Here is a 15,735-nt window from a genome sequence, read left to right as displayed (position 1 = left end):
TTTTGCAGACAACCCTGTGCCCTGATCAATAGCGTCAATGGACTCAGATTCCACTGGCCAGACGGAGAGCATGTGTTGAAGTCAGAATACTGTATTGGGGGGGGAGAGGGGGAGTTAGGGCAGGACATAGGAAGTGAGAGAGGGTAAGGATAGTCTGCAGTGTCAGTATCATTCTGGGGGATGAATACTCATTCTCCTTGGGCTACAGCCCACAGAGTTTTACACTGTTTTCATGCTTTGTGCTGGAGAATTTATGGGCCTGCGTATTTGTTAAGTTGAAGCCAAGAGCGGGGAAAAAGTCCCTGCAGTCTTTGCTGGTGCAAAATGTTCTGTGTGGAAACCCAGCGCACAGAGTGGTGATGAGAAAATAAATAATCCTGGTGGGAAAAGTCGAATCAGAGAGAAATAAGACAATGACGAATTGCCCTTCTGCGAGCTCTTAAAGCTCTTTATGAACAGTGAGTTTGGGCTCACAGCTCCCCTGTGAACGTGGTAGCTAGCCCTGTCCCCATTTTACAGAGGGGGAAACTGAGGCACGGAATGGTGAAGTGATTTCACCAGGGTCTGACAGCGTCTGCTTTAACCACTAGACAATACTCCCTAGACCAGACTAGGAGAAGTCACAGGTGGAAAAGACCTAATAAATTGTGGAGTCTGTCCTGCTATGAGAGTGGGATATAGACAATCCACCGATAAAGGGCAGATCAGTTATTAAACTGACATTGCCCGTACTCTGTGCCAGCGTCTGTGACGTTTTTCCTGTACTGAACTGACCCAAACCTTCAAACTAAATGAGTTCTTTGAGGTTCGAAACAGATCTGTTTATTCCTCCCCCCCACCAATAGCTTCTCCCCGACCCAGCATTTTCCATTTCCATCGACTTTTGCACTCCTGGGTTTCATCCAGGGGAGGAAGCGTTAAAATACCAGCAGAAAGACTGGGATCAGGAAACCTGTTCTGCAGAGAATCCCAATCTAATTGTTCTGACCCAAGAAATTCAGGGGACTTGGATAAACTTTGGACAAGCACAAGCCAAATGATGATGTTCATCCTACACTGCTTCTACAAAACTTAGATTCCATCTTGAGAAGGACTATAGGTTTACAACATATCCACACATCAGTCTTCCTTTCCTTGTGTCTGCTCACAGATCCAAGGGACTAATTCCCTCAAAGCTCATACATGGATTCTTTGCTTTCCAGTATCCCGGCGTGATTATTAAATGAGTTTCAAACGTACAGCTTGGCTAAGCAGTGGGTAACGAGGCAAAGGATCTGATAGTAACAGCCTACGGATACAACAAGGGTGTTAATACTTAGGAAGGAGAAGAATCCCTTAGCATACCTAAGAGAAATGGGACGAAATGAAGGAAGAGATCATTTAGGCTGAGTATCAGGAAAAACTCCCTGGCAGTGAGATCTATGAGGTTGCGGAGCAGTCACTCAGGGAAGCTGGCGGAGGCCTCATTGATTGTGACATTTAAATCTAATTGATATGTTCATAGAGTTTAAGGCCAGAGGGGACCAATAGGATCATCTAGTCTGACCTGCTGCATGGTGCAGACCAGAGAATTGTATCCAGCAATTGTGGCATCCTCCATAGTCCTGTGCACTAGTAAATGTCCTGTAGAGAACTGTCCTGCATAGGCCAGTGGGAGAAGGACCAGGGGGATCTATAGATTTTTATCATTCTCTATGCCTTTAATCCAGGTATCTCATTCTGGGCTCATTCTTTAGTCTGGACTCTGACAGGTGATTTCTTTTTTTCCCTACTAGGTAAAAATCAGCCCAGTCTGTTTCCCGTATGTGGTGGTAGTGCAGGGAAAAGTCATTAAAGAAGCACCTTTAAAATAAAGAAAACAGTGAGTGGCTCTTTCCTCCAGGGACCCTCTTAAGCAATGCACTAACCAGCCCCTGAGGGGCACTGTTGCTGCACAGAAACAAAACTGCCAGTGCATTTATCAGGCTACAAGGAAAGTGATGCTTAAAGGTAGCAGTTCCAAAAGGGCCATTCAGATGCTGGACTCATTGAGAGCCATCCAAATGATTCCTTGATTGCATGTGTCATCAATGAGGCTAGCACTTGGGTCCTACTGATCCAAGAGCACAGGCCTCTACCACGTGAGCTAAAAGAGAATTTATCTTAGCTACAGAAATATCTAGGCTTTGATCCTCTTTATCAGACAGCCATTTGTAGGCAAAATATCCACACTTGAGCCGTCCAGTGTAAGGCAATGGAATATAAACTCATGCACACATTCCTTCCTTTGATAGTCCTTGTGCTACAAAAATAAACAGAAGCATTAGGATATTTGGGGTGAAAGTACACATAAAAGGTGAAAATGTAATCAAAGGAAACACTTCCTTTGTAGCCAGTTACCATATGCTGATATATCATCATTAAAGGGGATAGCCGTAGACGGATCAAAACCAATCTGTGTTTAACGATACATTTTCTGATGCTGCGAAAGGGCAAAACATGGTCCAGAATTTTGGGCCAATCTCATGAGGAATGGCATCACAGGAGAAGATTATTTTGCAGACTCAAGGCCAAGCATCAGGAGTTTGAGAGAGAATGTTAATAACCTTACCCTCTGCAAAGCACTTTGCAATGTGACTTGACCTTGCAGCACCCCAGTGAGATGGATACATAGTGAGACACAGCAAGGAGGAGTGACTTGACTGAGTCCACAAAGGGGAATCACTGTGTTAGGGTGCTATTATTTGGAAGTTTCTTCCACACTTGCACACAAACTGCCAGGTGATGCTGCTCTTCTGGACTCTCGCACAGGAGTAAGGAGGTTATATTACCTCTATGTTTGGCACAGGTGTGATGGCTGCTGGAATACTGTGTCCAGTTCTGGTGCCCACAATTCAGGAAAGGTGTTGATCAATTGGAGTGAGTTCAGAGAAGAGTCACAAGAATGATTAACGGATTGGAAATCATGCCTTATAGTGATAGGCTTTAGGAGCTCAGTCTATTTAGCTTAACAAAGAGAAGATTAAGGGGCCTTGATCACAATCTATAAGAATCTACACAAGGAGCAAATATTTAATAATGGTCTATTCAGTCTAGCAGGCAAGTGTATAACAGGATCCAGTGGCTGGCAGTAAAAGCTAGACAAATTCAGACTGGAAATAAGGCATACATTTTTAACAGAGAGGGTAATTAGCTGTTGGAACAATGTACCAAGGGCTGTGGTGGATTCTCCATCCCTGGCAATTTTTAAATCAATACTGGGTGTTTTTCTAAAAAGATCTGCTCTGATTCAAACAGGATCTATTTTGGGGGAGTTCTCTGGCTTGTGCTATCCAGGAGGTCAGACTAGATGATCACAGTGAACCTGACTGTTCTTGGGTTCAACGTATCTGTGGAAAAGCTTCCTGGATTTCAAAGGGAGAGGAAGATTCCATGCATGCCCAGGAGAAGTGAGATACAAAGATCAATGTAGAGAAACAATATTTAAAGAAAGACATGAACAACTAAGGGCTCGATCCAAAAGCCTGTCAAAGGCAATGGGAGTCCTTCCAGTGGGCTTTGGATCGGGCTCTCGCTGTTTGATATAGACAGATTATTTAAAGTTGTTAAGAAAGCTGAGATGATGGTGAGATTGTAAACTTTTGGCATTTGTGGCTAAATAGTGTAACAATATCCTCCGAAGGGATAGATGTGGCATTAAGATGATCAGGGAATTATGTGCGTAAAATAAATCCTCGGTCTCTAAGATAAGAAGACACTGCGGTGCCTTGAAGTGTGGTTCAGACTAAAATTTCTTGCGAGTCCAGCTCAGATTTTCTTGCTTTTCCTTCCTGATATGTTCCAGCTGAACGTAGCTGTTCCTCTGCCAATTCCAATCACAATAAAAACAGAATAAATCGGTGCCCACTAAGGTCCCGATCCTGCAATCTGACCCATGCCGGCAGCCATGCAGAGCCCCATCAGCTTCACTGGGACTCAGTGAGTGACCTGGGGTCTGTCTGAGTGTAGCAGGATAGGGACCCGACTCTGCTTTTAGAGTGGGACTTTGGCAAGCACTCAGCATTAGCCAAGCTGTGCCCCCACTGAGATCCACAGGAGCTTTGCCATATGGGAATTTTACTGTTGACTCAATGGAGGACACAGCTAGGCCCAACTCTGAGCGCTTTTGGAAGTCCCACAGGAAAGGGATGATCAGAGAAGGGTGTTACTGTAGGCCCTGGAGAGGGGGAATCTCCTAGTTGGAGCTGGTGATTTTGATCAAACTTGTCTGAAGTGCCCAGTCCAAGGTGATTGGATTTGACATGGGAGCGAGCAAGAGTGAGCTGTTAATGTGACTGAATAAATATAAAATAATGCAGGCGCCGCTGGGTTTGCTGTTGATCTGGACATTGTGTAATGCTGCGGAATCGGACTTGGCCCTTTGGCTTTGCACAGACACACCCAGGAAGAAGCACAAATGTAGTGCTAAAAACCAGTAAGAGGATCCCACAGCAAATCCACTGGGGTGTGTGAGATGGTGTGGGAGGAGCATTGGCTGGACGGATCATGGAGACTAAATCTCCCTTCAGTCCCAGAGGAGGCAGCCAGAGTAGGGCCCATGGATTGTGATGGAAGCCCAATATTTAATGGGCCAAATGGCCCCTTCTCCTTCTGCAGGTGGAGAGAGCAATAAGCAGAAGCCCAAGGATGGAGGGGCTCCCTGATTCCTCATGACCCTGCAGCAACCCCACGTCCCTGGACACCCTAGAGGAACTGGGCTGTGGTGATGGGGAGTATTAATTTACCCTAGTTCCCTTCCCACCCAGGGTGGGGCTGGGAAGTCGTGAAGCCAGGGCCACCAGGGTTGTGCTACCATGCAGTCCGGGCTGAGCAAAGTGCAGTGTGGTGGCCTCTCTATTAGATCCGGCCAAGTTTCCCTTCTGATCCCTTCCTCCTCAAGCCAGCAATCAGCTATGAGTGCAAACTCACGGGGCTTCCAGCCCCCTGCATGGGAAGCATCTCCATAAGAGGTTGTCTGGCTTGGGGAGTACATTTCTGTTTCCCCCGCAGGGCAGGGCAGGGCAGGGCAGACAATATTGGGTGGGGGGTCCTGGGTTGCAAGAAGACAGAGAATAAGCCATGGCTCAGCCTCTTACCCAGGGCAGGGTAGGGCCAGACAGGAATGGGGGAGGTCCAGGGCGTGTGAATTTACCCCAGGATGGGATATCCTACATGGTTGAGATGCAGGCTCCGCTAGTTGTTTAATTTAGAAACAAAGCAAGGAAGGGAGAACTGCAGAGGTTGCAAAGAAGAGCAAAGCCCTTGGCTTGCAGAAGGTCTGCGAGGTCCCGCCAGGTCTGGATTGATTAGTATTCAGTATTTATAATATTTCCATAATGGTAAAACAAAAGAAAACAAGCCCAGAGAATGCATTTTTAATCATCAATCATTGCTCTTTGTTTGTTGTGAATGAGCAGCAAGGGGAAATAGTCTCCCATAATCACCTCCCTTCACATCTCCTGCCATGCAGGCCTTGCCGGGTGCGCTAAAAGGGAAATAAACAAATATGCAGCAGATCTCAAAATAAATCCAAGAGCCTGGGGTGCGACATGGGTTATTGCGCCCACACTTGGGGGGCTTTTTGAAGACACAAGGTGGGGGAGGGAGATGGGAAACGGGAGAACAAAGGGAAGGGGGGAGCATGATGAGAATACGCAGCAGAGAGCGAGGGGATATGTATTAAAGGGGGAATCTCACCGGAGAATGAAGCATTTCTGAGCTGGACATCTCTAGCGCTCTCCATCCAAAGACCTCACTGCCCTTTGTGGAGATCCATTCTTGAAGCCCCACAAGCCTCTGGAAGGCAGAGAAGCATCATAGTCCTCCCTTTACAGACCAGGTAACTGAGAGTATGTCTACACTGCCATTAAAAACCTGCTGCTGGCCCGTGCCAGCTGACTCAGGCTAAGGGGCTGAGTAGATGTTCAGACTCACACTGGAGCCCAGGCCCTAGGACCTTGCGAGGTGGGAGTGGCAGCCTGAGCCCAAACAGCTACACTGCAGTTATGCAGCCCTGGAGCCTAAGCCCCACAAGCCCAAGCCAACTGGCACGGGCCAGCCGTGGGTGTCTAATTGCAGTGTAGATGTACAAGTTCAGAATCAGCCTTTGATGACTGCTGCGGGTGCCCAGAATCAAGGCTGATGAGCAGTTCCCATTGACTTTGCTGAGAGTCATGGGAGCTCAGTAATGATGCTAATTAGGCCCTGAGTGTGTCAGGTTGGACACCCAAAATCAGAGGCTCATTTAGAAAAATTGAGGCTTAAGTAACTGGGCTGAGGCCACACAGGGAGACGCTGGCTGAGCCAGAAGCAGGACCCAGCTCTACTGGTGTCCAGCCCCCATGGCTTTAGCTCAAGATGACACTGAAAATGGCACCAGGGATGCCAGTCTTGATGCCCAAGTTGTCTCCTTCCCCTATGTCCAACTTGGTGCCTTTTTCCATACCACTGTAAGCCCCCCCATGCACATGCTAGACCCTCCTGCCAAACCACGTCTTCCATGATTGCCACAAGAAATGAAACATTAGCAACAAATCTCTGAGCTAGTGTCTCCTCAGCACTTCCCCATGTTTCCTGTCTTCGCTTTCTGTTCTAGTCAGGCTTTTATGGCACACCCATCACCGTGGTATGTTATGACACCTGCTTTGTGTCTGTCTAATGGGCCCCCACTTGCAAATGCATAGACATGTGCTTAGCTTGACTCCTGTTAGTAATTCCTTTACAGCCAGGTCTACTGGCCTGCAGCAGTTAGGTGGGTGCATAAGTGTTTGCAGGATGGTATCCTTGGACTGTGAGCACCGTGGGGACTGGGTTTGTTGTGTGTCTCCTAGAGAGCTAAGAACACTGGCAGCACTTACCAGGTAACAGGCAAGTGGATGAATTAATTAATAATGTAAGAAAAACAAGAAAAAATGAAACCTCCTTCCCCTCCTTGATAATTGACACCCTTAAGCAGGGACTGACTGGACAAGCTGATCTCGTCAGATCTGACTCATCCAACGAAGGATCTCAAAGCACTTTACAAACATTGCTTATGCCCCTTGCTCACGTGGGTTGAAATTAACCCCTGTGCGGAGCATGGGGCCCAGGCACCACTTAAGTGCTAGAGCCTCTGAGCACCTTCCATCTCTCCACTGAAGCTAATGGGAGTTGAGGCTATTCAGCCCCTGCAGTTGCCCATATCTTGGCAAAATCGGGGCCATTATGGTGTCATAGGGGTGCTGGAACAAGGGTCTGCCTGACTACGGGTCTGATCCTGGTTTCACAGGAAGCAGTGTCTTTCCATTGTTTTCACTGAGCTTTGGAGCAGTTCTTAGGGCCCAATCCTGTTCCTGTCAAAGACAATAGTAAACCGTGGACTATTGGAGAGGGCCTGGCTCTCCCTGAGTCGGCTCACCTGCATAGAATTTAGCCCAGGCCTGTTCCGAAGTGGCAACAGCTGCATCTCAGCTTGCAGGGCTGACGATCCTACACCCTCTCAGAGCGTTTAGTATCAAGCCAGCGTGTCAGTGAGATGAAAGCTTTGAGCCATCAGAACAGCCAGGCCTGTGAGGAACAGACACGCTAGATCTGAATCCTATTGAAAAATAATAAAAAGGTAATTACTTTGTCATTACTGGACACTGCTTTGTCTGGAGGGTGGGGAGGGTTCTTTCTGCACTCGAGCTATAAATAACGCTTTCCATTACCCTGCTAAGTGGACATGCGCTCCCCGCTAACTCCAGCTTAACCTCAGCTTTACACATGCCAGATTGGTGCTGCCCACTTGTTAAACACACTGCTCGCATCCTGGCAGGCTGGCACAGACCTCTTGGAGTCAGTCAAAAAGTGGGCAGGGTGAGCCAGCTTGTTTGTGAGTCTCCAGTGAGCAAGGAGGGCACAGGATAAAGCCGGCCCCACAGATGAGAAAAAGGAACCCACTTCAGAATGACCCATGTAGAAAAGTGTCCGAGTCTAGAAGCTGCTGTTTTCATATGTTGCCAGATAGAAATATCTCTGGTCCTCCGCAGCGTGGGAAGGTGTTCGCTTTCTGCTTTCTGTACACTTATCTACATGAGAAAATTGCACCTATTCCATGAAATGAGTCTGATTTAAACCCAAATCAGAGCGTCCCCTGGAGTTTGCAGTGGTTTCAAATAACCCCTTTGGTTCAATAGATGCGGCTTGCCCATGTGGATAAGGCCTGTTTAGGAGAGGCATTGTGATCCAGTGACTCAGGACCTGTCCACATGAGAAAACGGGAGTGGTTTAAATGAGGTACAATTTTAAACCGATTTATTGACACTGTGGACTTATTTACTGTGGACACTCTTATTTTGATTTAAACCAGGCCTACTGAACATTAGCTTAATTTGGTTAAGAATTGGTCTAAGCCATGCCCAACTAACCCCCTCTTAATAAGGACTTGAATAAACTTGAACTCTTAAACAGAGAAAAGTGACCACACAGGACCACCAGTTTAACTAAATCACTTTGAAAACTGATGTAAGTTAAACCCAAGCAACTTTCTGGGGTAAACAAGTCTTTAGAGCTAAGGGCTGACAGTCAGGATGGGCCAGTTCTGTGCCTGACTCTGCTACTGACTCACTCTGTGACTTTAAGCAAGACTGTGAGTCAGTTTTCCCATCTATAAAATGGGGACAATAAAACCTACCTGCCTTGGAAGGCTGGCGTGGGATTGATTAATTAGTGATGGTAAAGAACATTGAGTCATGAAGGTGGTTCTGTATCAGTACAAATTAATTATTATTTTATTTTATTATTTAGTGTGGTTCTATTGTATTTTCTTTGTATTAATTTTATTCTCACAGACAGGATACTACAAGCACAACTTCACAGTCAGAGGAGCAAAACAACCTGTATTTATTTAATGCTTTGTTTACTGGTTTTATTGTTGCTGATTTATTTTATGTATGGCATCTAGAGGACTCAGTGAGACCGGAGACGCACAGTACTAGACAGTCTTTGCCCTGAACAGCTTACAATCTAGAGAGACAAGATAGATAAAAGGTAATAGGGGAACATATAAGCAGAATGTCAAAGGAAAGCACTTAATGATCATGGATTAATTAAACCCCATGGCCCCCTCTGGAGCAAGTAAGTAAATAGCCGTGGTCTCATTTTATAGACAGGGAAACAGGGACAGAAAAGTGAAGTAATGTGTCTGAGGTCATACAGTGAGTCAGTGGCAGAGCTGGAGTTAAATCCCAGGATATCCCGTTCCTGTCATCAGGCCTTTAGGCCTCATGTGCTATCTGTAAATAAAAGCAATAGGGCCAGGTTGTCAGCTGGTGCAAATCTGATTTACTTGATTTACACCTGCTGAGAATATGACTTGCTGTTCTGTGGGCCTGGAACTTGACCTGTGTCAAGCCTGGTTACCTAGTTTTGTTTTGTTAATTTCCAAACAAATAGTTTCTGATGTTTGAAAATGACATAAAGTGTCAAAACAAAGAGCAGTATCCTCAGCTGGTGTAAACAGCCCTAGCCCCACTGCAGTCAGTGGAGTAAAGCCAATGTACACCAGCTGAAGATCCTGCCCATCACACAGATGCTGATTGTTTTAAGATTGGGGTGATTTTTTTGTTTTTGTTTGGAGTTTTGTGTAAACTCACGAGAAAAAGTTGCATGTGAGAAAATGTCACTTTGCAAACTGTGACTCTATGATACGCTCTAATTGCTTTTGATATGCGGACAGTAAAAACCAAAAACGAAACCAGATAGGATGATGCTATTTACCGTTAAAAAGTGGCTCCTACTTCTGCAGAGTCATTTGTTTATTTTCCAACACCTCCCCCCACCCCCAAATCCCTGTCGCTTTTCTTCTGCATGTCTCTGTGGCATCCACATTCTTGCGGCTGGGGTTGGGTGAGAAAAGTGGGGAATGGCTGGCATGTTGGCATGGCCATAAGATATAGCCATTGTCAGTGGTGACAATCCCATGGCTATTTGGTGGCCTGTGTGAAAAGGATCCTGGGGCTGAGTCCATTTTAGTTGAGTGGTCAGAGGTCTAGAGTCCCAATGTTAAAGTCCCATTCATTCATCACATATGCCACTAATTGGCCATATGAGAAATTCAGCTCTGCTATGAGGAACTTAAAGTGACATAGGCCTCATGTGGGCCTCTTCACAGGGAGGAATGCTGTCTAGGAGAGGCAGTGTGATGTAGTGGCTAGAGCACTAGAGCAGGACTCAGGAGACTTGGGTTCTATTCCCTGCTCTGCCATTGGCCTGGTAGGTGACCTGGGGCAAATCACGTCCCCTCTCCATGCATTAGTTTCCCTGTCTGGAAGATGGGAGTAATGATATTGATCCTTTGTAAAGCGTTTTGAGATCTGCTGATGAGAAGAGCTAGTATTATTATTAATTGTCCAATCTGAGCAGGTCAGGAATGAGGCTTCTTGGGCCTGATTCTCTGCTTCCTTATACCTCCTAACAAAGGGCACCCCTTATATGGGACCCCTCTTGCTCTGTTTAACTACAGCAGTAGCCAGGTCACAGCAGGGTGAGCTGAGGACAGAGAGCCTTCCACCTGTCTTTTTATGCCTTTGTCATTTTAATCCAGGCCCGTCTCTTGTTGTTTTTAACCTCACTTCCCTTGTGTGAATAATTTCTAGGGGTAACGCTGGTACAGCTCAGCCAGATGAGAGAATGTTCTGGGAAGGTCGGTATTGATGATGGATGGGCAAGATTGGCATAGAAGGTGTGGTGTCTACCGAGTGGGAATAACAATCAGAGCAGGAAACTTGTCTACCCTAGAAAGTTTCACTGGCAGAAGTTCTGCTAGCATAGGGCTACCGGCAACACTGTCATGCTGCAGAGTGAATTCACGCTCGAGCGCTTATGCCAGCTCATTGTGTGCTCACAATACAATACAATATTGGGATGTATTGGCAAAATGTGTGTTGCATGGAGGCAACATCCCGGTGTAGTGCTGTACGAATAACTGATTTGTTGGTTCGGTGACTAACCCCAACACATTTTCCCCAAATTAATTTTTTTCAAATTGTGCTGCAAAACAAAAAAGTCAAAAAATGCTGTTTGAGGTCAAACAAAATGTTTATTTTTGAGTTTTTTTCTTTTCTTTTTTAATGAAATGGAAGTAAAATTCTTAATGAAAAGTTGTTTTGACTTGGAAAATTAAAATGTTTGGACTTTTGGGGATTTTTTGTTTTCAGCCAAAACAACAGCAAATTCAACACAGATTTTCAAAACATTTCAGTTGACCTGAATAAGCATTATTTGAAGAAAAATTTTGCCCAGCTCTAACCTGATGTTCTCTGAGCTGCCTCTGGCACACTGCATCATGGGAAATTGTCTCTGTGTATTGTGGGGCAGCTCATTGCTGTGATATCTGAGCACTTTCCAATAGTGCATTATTCTTTGGGTGTGCCAGACGTAAAGTACACACATGACCGGTGCCAGTCTTGCAAGCACAAGAATTTGGTAGGGCCTGAAGGGTGCATATAGCAGGGGAGGGATAGCTTAATGGTTTGAGCATTGGCCTGCTAAACCCAGGGTTGTGAGTTCCATCCTTGAGGGGACTAGTTAGGGATCTGAGGCAAAAATCAGTACTTGGTCCTGCTAGTAAAGGCAGGCAGCTGGACTCAATGACCTTTCAGGGTCCCTTCTAGCTCTATGAGATAGGTATATCTCCATATATTTATAATGGGGGGCGGGATATGGTTGTGAGTTCAATCCTTAAGGGGGCCATTTAGGGAATTGGGGCAAAAATCTGTCTGGGGAGTGGTCCTGCTTTGAGCAGGGGGTTGGACTAGATGACCTCCTGAGATCCCTTCCTGTCCTATGATTCTAAGAGCTTGGGCTCTAAATAAAGGACTAGACACAAACTTTTGGCCAATGAGTTGCTGAAGAAGCCTTCTGCAAACTTCAGAATTATAACTATCAAGGTCCTCATTTTATTTTATAATCAGTGTCTTGCCAGCTCTCACGATTTTATCCTGTTATGAAATTTGATTTTTTTTAAAGCCCCAGCTCCTGGAATCCTATGATTGTATGAGAATCTCAGCTTTCATTAAAAATAAAAGTAACTCTACAGCCTTCAAGACTGCAGACAAAAGCTTGAAAATGTGAACCCTGAAGGCTCAAAAACCGAGAGGCAAATAACCTCTCCAAGAACGTATTGTTATTTTAAAAAACCTCTTGAGTTTTAAATCTCTCACAATTTGGGGGAGGGTCTGACTCATGATTTTTGAAGACTAGTGGCATTATTGTTTTTAATTTTCAAGAAGAAAAGAAATGAAAACAAAAATCTATTCATGCAAACCAATAGTAAACATGACTAAGCCATGCTAGGAACTCATGTATTGTAATTCTGTGTGGCAAAACCCACTCAGCCCCTTCCTTGTATTTCCTCAACTGAGCACTGTGGCCCTGACCTTCCAAACTGCTCAGTGAGGCAGGGGGTCTGCAACTGCAAGGAACCCTACTGAAGTCTGCATAGGCACCGGGTCCACCGGCATGGCCTTTGTCTGGGCACTTACTTTTGTGTGATTAGGTTCCGGTCCTGTTGATGGCCTGCACACAACACTCTCAATGACTTCAAAGAAAGTGCCATGTGCAGGCCCTGATTCTGCTAAGTCTTGTGCACCTGCTCCACTTGACATCCTGTGACTATATACTTGCAGTGTGTAAAGCTAAGTGCATGTGTAAGTCTCTGCAGGAGCAGGCCTATTAAAGGGACATTGTCAGGTCAAATTCATTCCCAAACTTAGATCCTGATTCTACAGTAGGATCCATGTGGGTAGAACTTTCCACCTACACGGAGCCCTGTTGACTTCAGTGGGGCTTCAGGAGGGTTTTAGGGGCTGTCTCTGCAGATCCAATTGTGACCTAAGTCTTGCTAAAAGCAAGCTCTTCCAAACCATAATGCCAGTAGAAATGTTTTCCATGGTTAAATATGTTGATGGCAATAGTTTTAAAACAAAGTCCCAATGCCATCAGCAGGACTTAAACAGGTACTTCACATTAAGCCTTAAGATAGATAGATAGATGTTCCACAGCTGGGCCCCTACTGTTTTATTTCAGTTATAGCTAAAGACATGCACTTTAGAAATATGTGATCACTAACCTGACAGCATCTCTCTAGCATATGAATTTAAGGTTTGTTTTTTTAAAGCAACTTATAAACATTTCCCACTCAGTCCCTCCAACAATCTCTCTCAGTGCTTATGTTATTTCAATTGAGTTTAAAAGCATATCCCTATTTCTATCTCTATTTATTGCTTTCCCAGTGTCAGCAGGTAAAAATTGATAGCTAAACCATAATTAATAATAAACAATAGCTAAATAAACAAAGGCCCCGATCCTGTAAATACACATGCAAATGCTTTTCTTTACATACTGAGACCCTGCGGAACTGGATCTTCTCACTGTGTGTAGTGTTCACCATGTGTATAAGTTTTTGCAAGATCAAGGCCTAAATATTTAACTAAACATACCAGTATTGCTGACCTCAACTGTTCAATTTTCATGAGTCAGGCCCCTCAGAATCATGAGATTGTCTCAAAATTCATAAGATTTTAAAAATAATTGGGGTTTTTGTCATTTGTCCTCCAGCTTTGCATCTTTAGGGTGCACTTGGCCCATGTTTATGAGCTTTTCTGGGCAACCATGAGAGCTAGAAACGTACTTTTTAAAAAAAGAAAAGGTGATAGTCTCATGGAATCACATGGCTCCAGGAGCTGGGGGTCAAAGGAACATGTAAAATATTTCAAGAATCACAATAAAATCAAAAGAGTTGGTAACCCTTCTACAAACACATATACACATAAATCACTTTTACTCGCATGAGTCATCTCAGTGAAATCAGTGGGATGATGAATTATTATTAGTATTTATTTATACTTTGATAGTACCTTGAAGCCCCAGTCATGGACCCGGACCCCATTGTGCTAGGTGCTGTACAGACACAACAAAAAGACAGTCCCTGCCCCAAAGAGCGTATAGTCTAAGACCAGAGACAACAGGTCAGTACAGACAGGAGCACAAGGTATCAATGAGACAGTCCTGCAAGGAGCTCTGTATGGATGTGCTGACCTAGAACTCATTGTGTGGAATGGCCTGAATGAGTAAAGTTACTCAAGTGTTTATAGGGATGAGCCCCCACATGCAAACCCATTGACTTCAGTGGGTCTGTACACAGGGGTCCCCCTGCACAGAACAACATGCAGGATTAGGGCCTAAATTTATAGTTACACACACACACGGGTCATTCCTGCAAACACTTAAGCCACGGGTGTAATTTTACTATCCCACATAGTCCCAGTGAGTGCATGAGAGCAGTTATTTGTGTTGGTAAGTATCTGCAGGATTGGGCCCTTAAATACAGTGCTAACAGTGAAGGCCCCAATCCCTGTAGAGTGATCCACGTGGATAGAGGGGCTCTGTCTGTGTGGATTGCTTTGCAGGATTGGGCCCATGGAAAAAATATATATAAACTGGTTTATTAAAATATAAGCTAACTCCAGAACTAAAAATCAAAGGAGTTTATTAGAATGTAAACTATGGACCTGCTCCTGCATGCACATATACATATACATAGGAGTAATTTTAGGCATGTGAGTACTCCTGTGGTGGGATAACTTATCATGCTGATCCTGCAAAGCAGAGCAGACCCCTGTACCTGGGCAGAGCCCACTAAAGGCTGTTCCCAAGTGCAGGGGCCTGCTGACATGGAGTGTATTACAGGAGTGGGGCCCATGGGTGCAGAGTTACTCATGTGCATACATACTTGCAGGATTGGGGCCATAAGCTATAATAAACTCACAGAGTGGTTTGCTAATGAAATCCAAGTTAAGATCTAAGCAGCCCCCCTCCTTTGTCACTTAAAAGGAACAGACCATCCCATAGAGAAAGGAAGGATCTCAGCTAAATGTAGCCCAAGGAAACTAGAGTGGCAAAGTTCACCAGATTGTAAAAACTAGGCTCTTTCATGCAACTTTCAGCAAGTTGCCTAAAGTTGGGGAGTTTAGCGGTTTCCAGGAGAAAGCACCCAGTGGGCCGAGGTATCCGCTTGTGACGGGCAGGGCAAGGAAGTGCCCTGGTGACTGGAGAAGGCGGAGTTGCCCTTGTTGACTGGGAAGTGGGGACAACCCCTCCCTTTTTCTTGCCAGGGTAGCGGGATCCAGTCCGGGTTTTACAGGTGCCCCTCCCTTGTCTGGGTGCCCTGCCTGCTTGGAGCCGAGTCCATTCCATGCTCCGCTCCCTCTGCCGCTCTCCCCCCCGCTCCCCAGCCCGGGGCAGAGGGTGGCTGGGATCCAGTCCGGGTTTTGCGCGCCGCCCACCCCCCTGTTAGAAATAGGAAAATTCAATAATCAAAGCGAAGGGGAGAGAGAGGCGGAAAAAAAAAAATCCGGGATCAGGGCAAGTTTGATGGCGCATGCGCGCTGCAGACTCCATCCCAAACACACACACATTTCCCTTGACTTGGAAAGTCACCCAAAGCCGCCCCAAGTGCAGGTAAGCCTGTCTGCCCTGCCCTGCCCCGGCTCCTGCCCCCCGGGACCCCCACCCCGCCCTCCAGCCCCTGCCTCGGCCGCCACCCAACTCTGCGGGGCAGGGGGTCGGGGCGCAGGCAGGGACATGGCCCTGGCAGAGAAGGGAGGCGGGGGGGCACATGGCAGCGGCAGGTGGGCATTGCTCTGGGCGGGGGGAGGAGTTGGACGGGGGGGTTATTGCACGCGGGGAGGGGGGGCA

The 15,735-nt window shown here is 45.9% G+C and overlaps 1 protein-coding gene across 7 annotated transcripts in view; it reads left to right on the top strand.

Annotated features, from left to right (window-relative positions):
• CASZ1 (castor zinc finger 1) overlaps positions 1 to 15,735 on the top strand; it is a 394,551-nt gene that overhangs the window by 119,519 nt on the left and 259,297 nt on the right. Inside the window, exon 1 of one of the 7 annotated variants that reach the window (XM_044996149.1) lies at positions 15,385 to 15,498. The exons of the other annotated variants lie outside the window; for them this stretch is intronic. The gene's annotated coding sequence lies outside the window, so the exon portion shown is untranslated. Of the gene's footprint in view, positions 1 to 15,384; positions 15,499 to 15,735 lie in introns of those variants that run through there. 7 annotated transcript variants of the gene reach the window in all.

Source organism: Mauremys mutica, chromosome 21 (assembly GCF_020497125.1).
Source record: "Mauremys mutica isolate MM-2020 ecotype Southern chromosome 21, ASM2049712v1, whole genome shotgun sequence".
NCBI lineage: Eukaryota > Metazoa > Chordata > Testudines > Geoemydidae > Mauremys > Mauremys mutica.
Note: the sequence above shows the minus strand (reverse complement) of the source record. Positions and strands in the feature narration are given on the sequence as shown.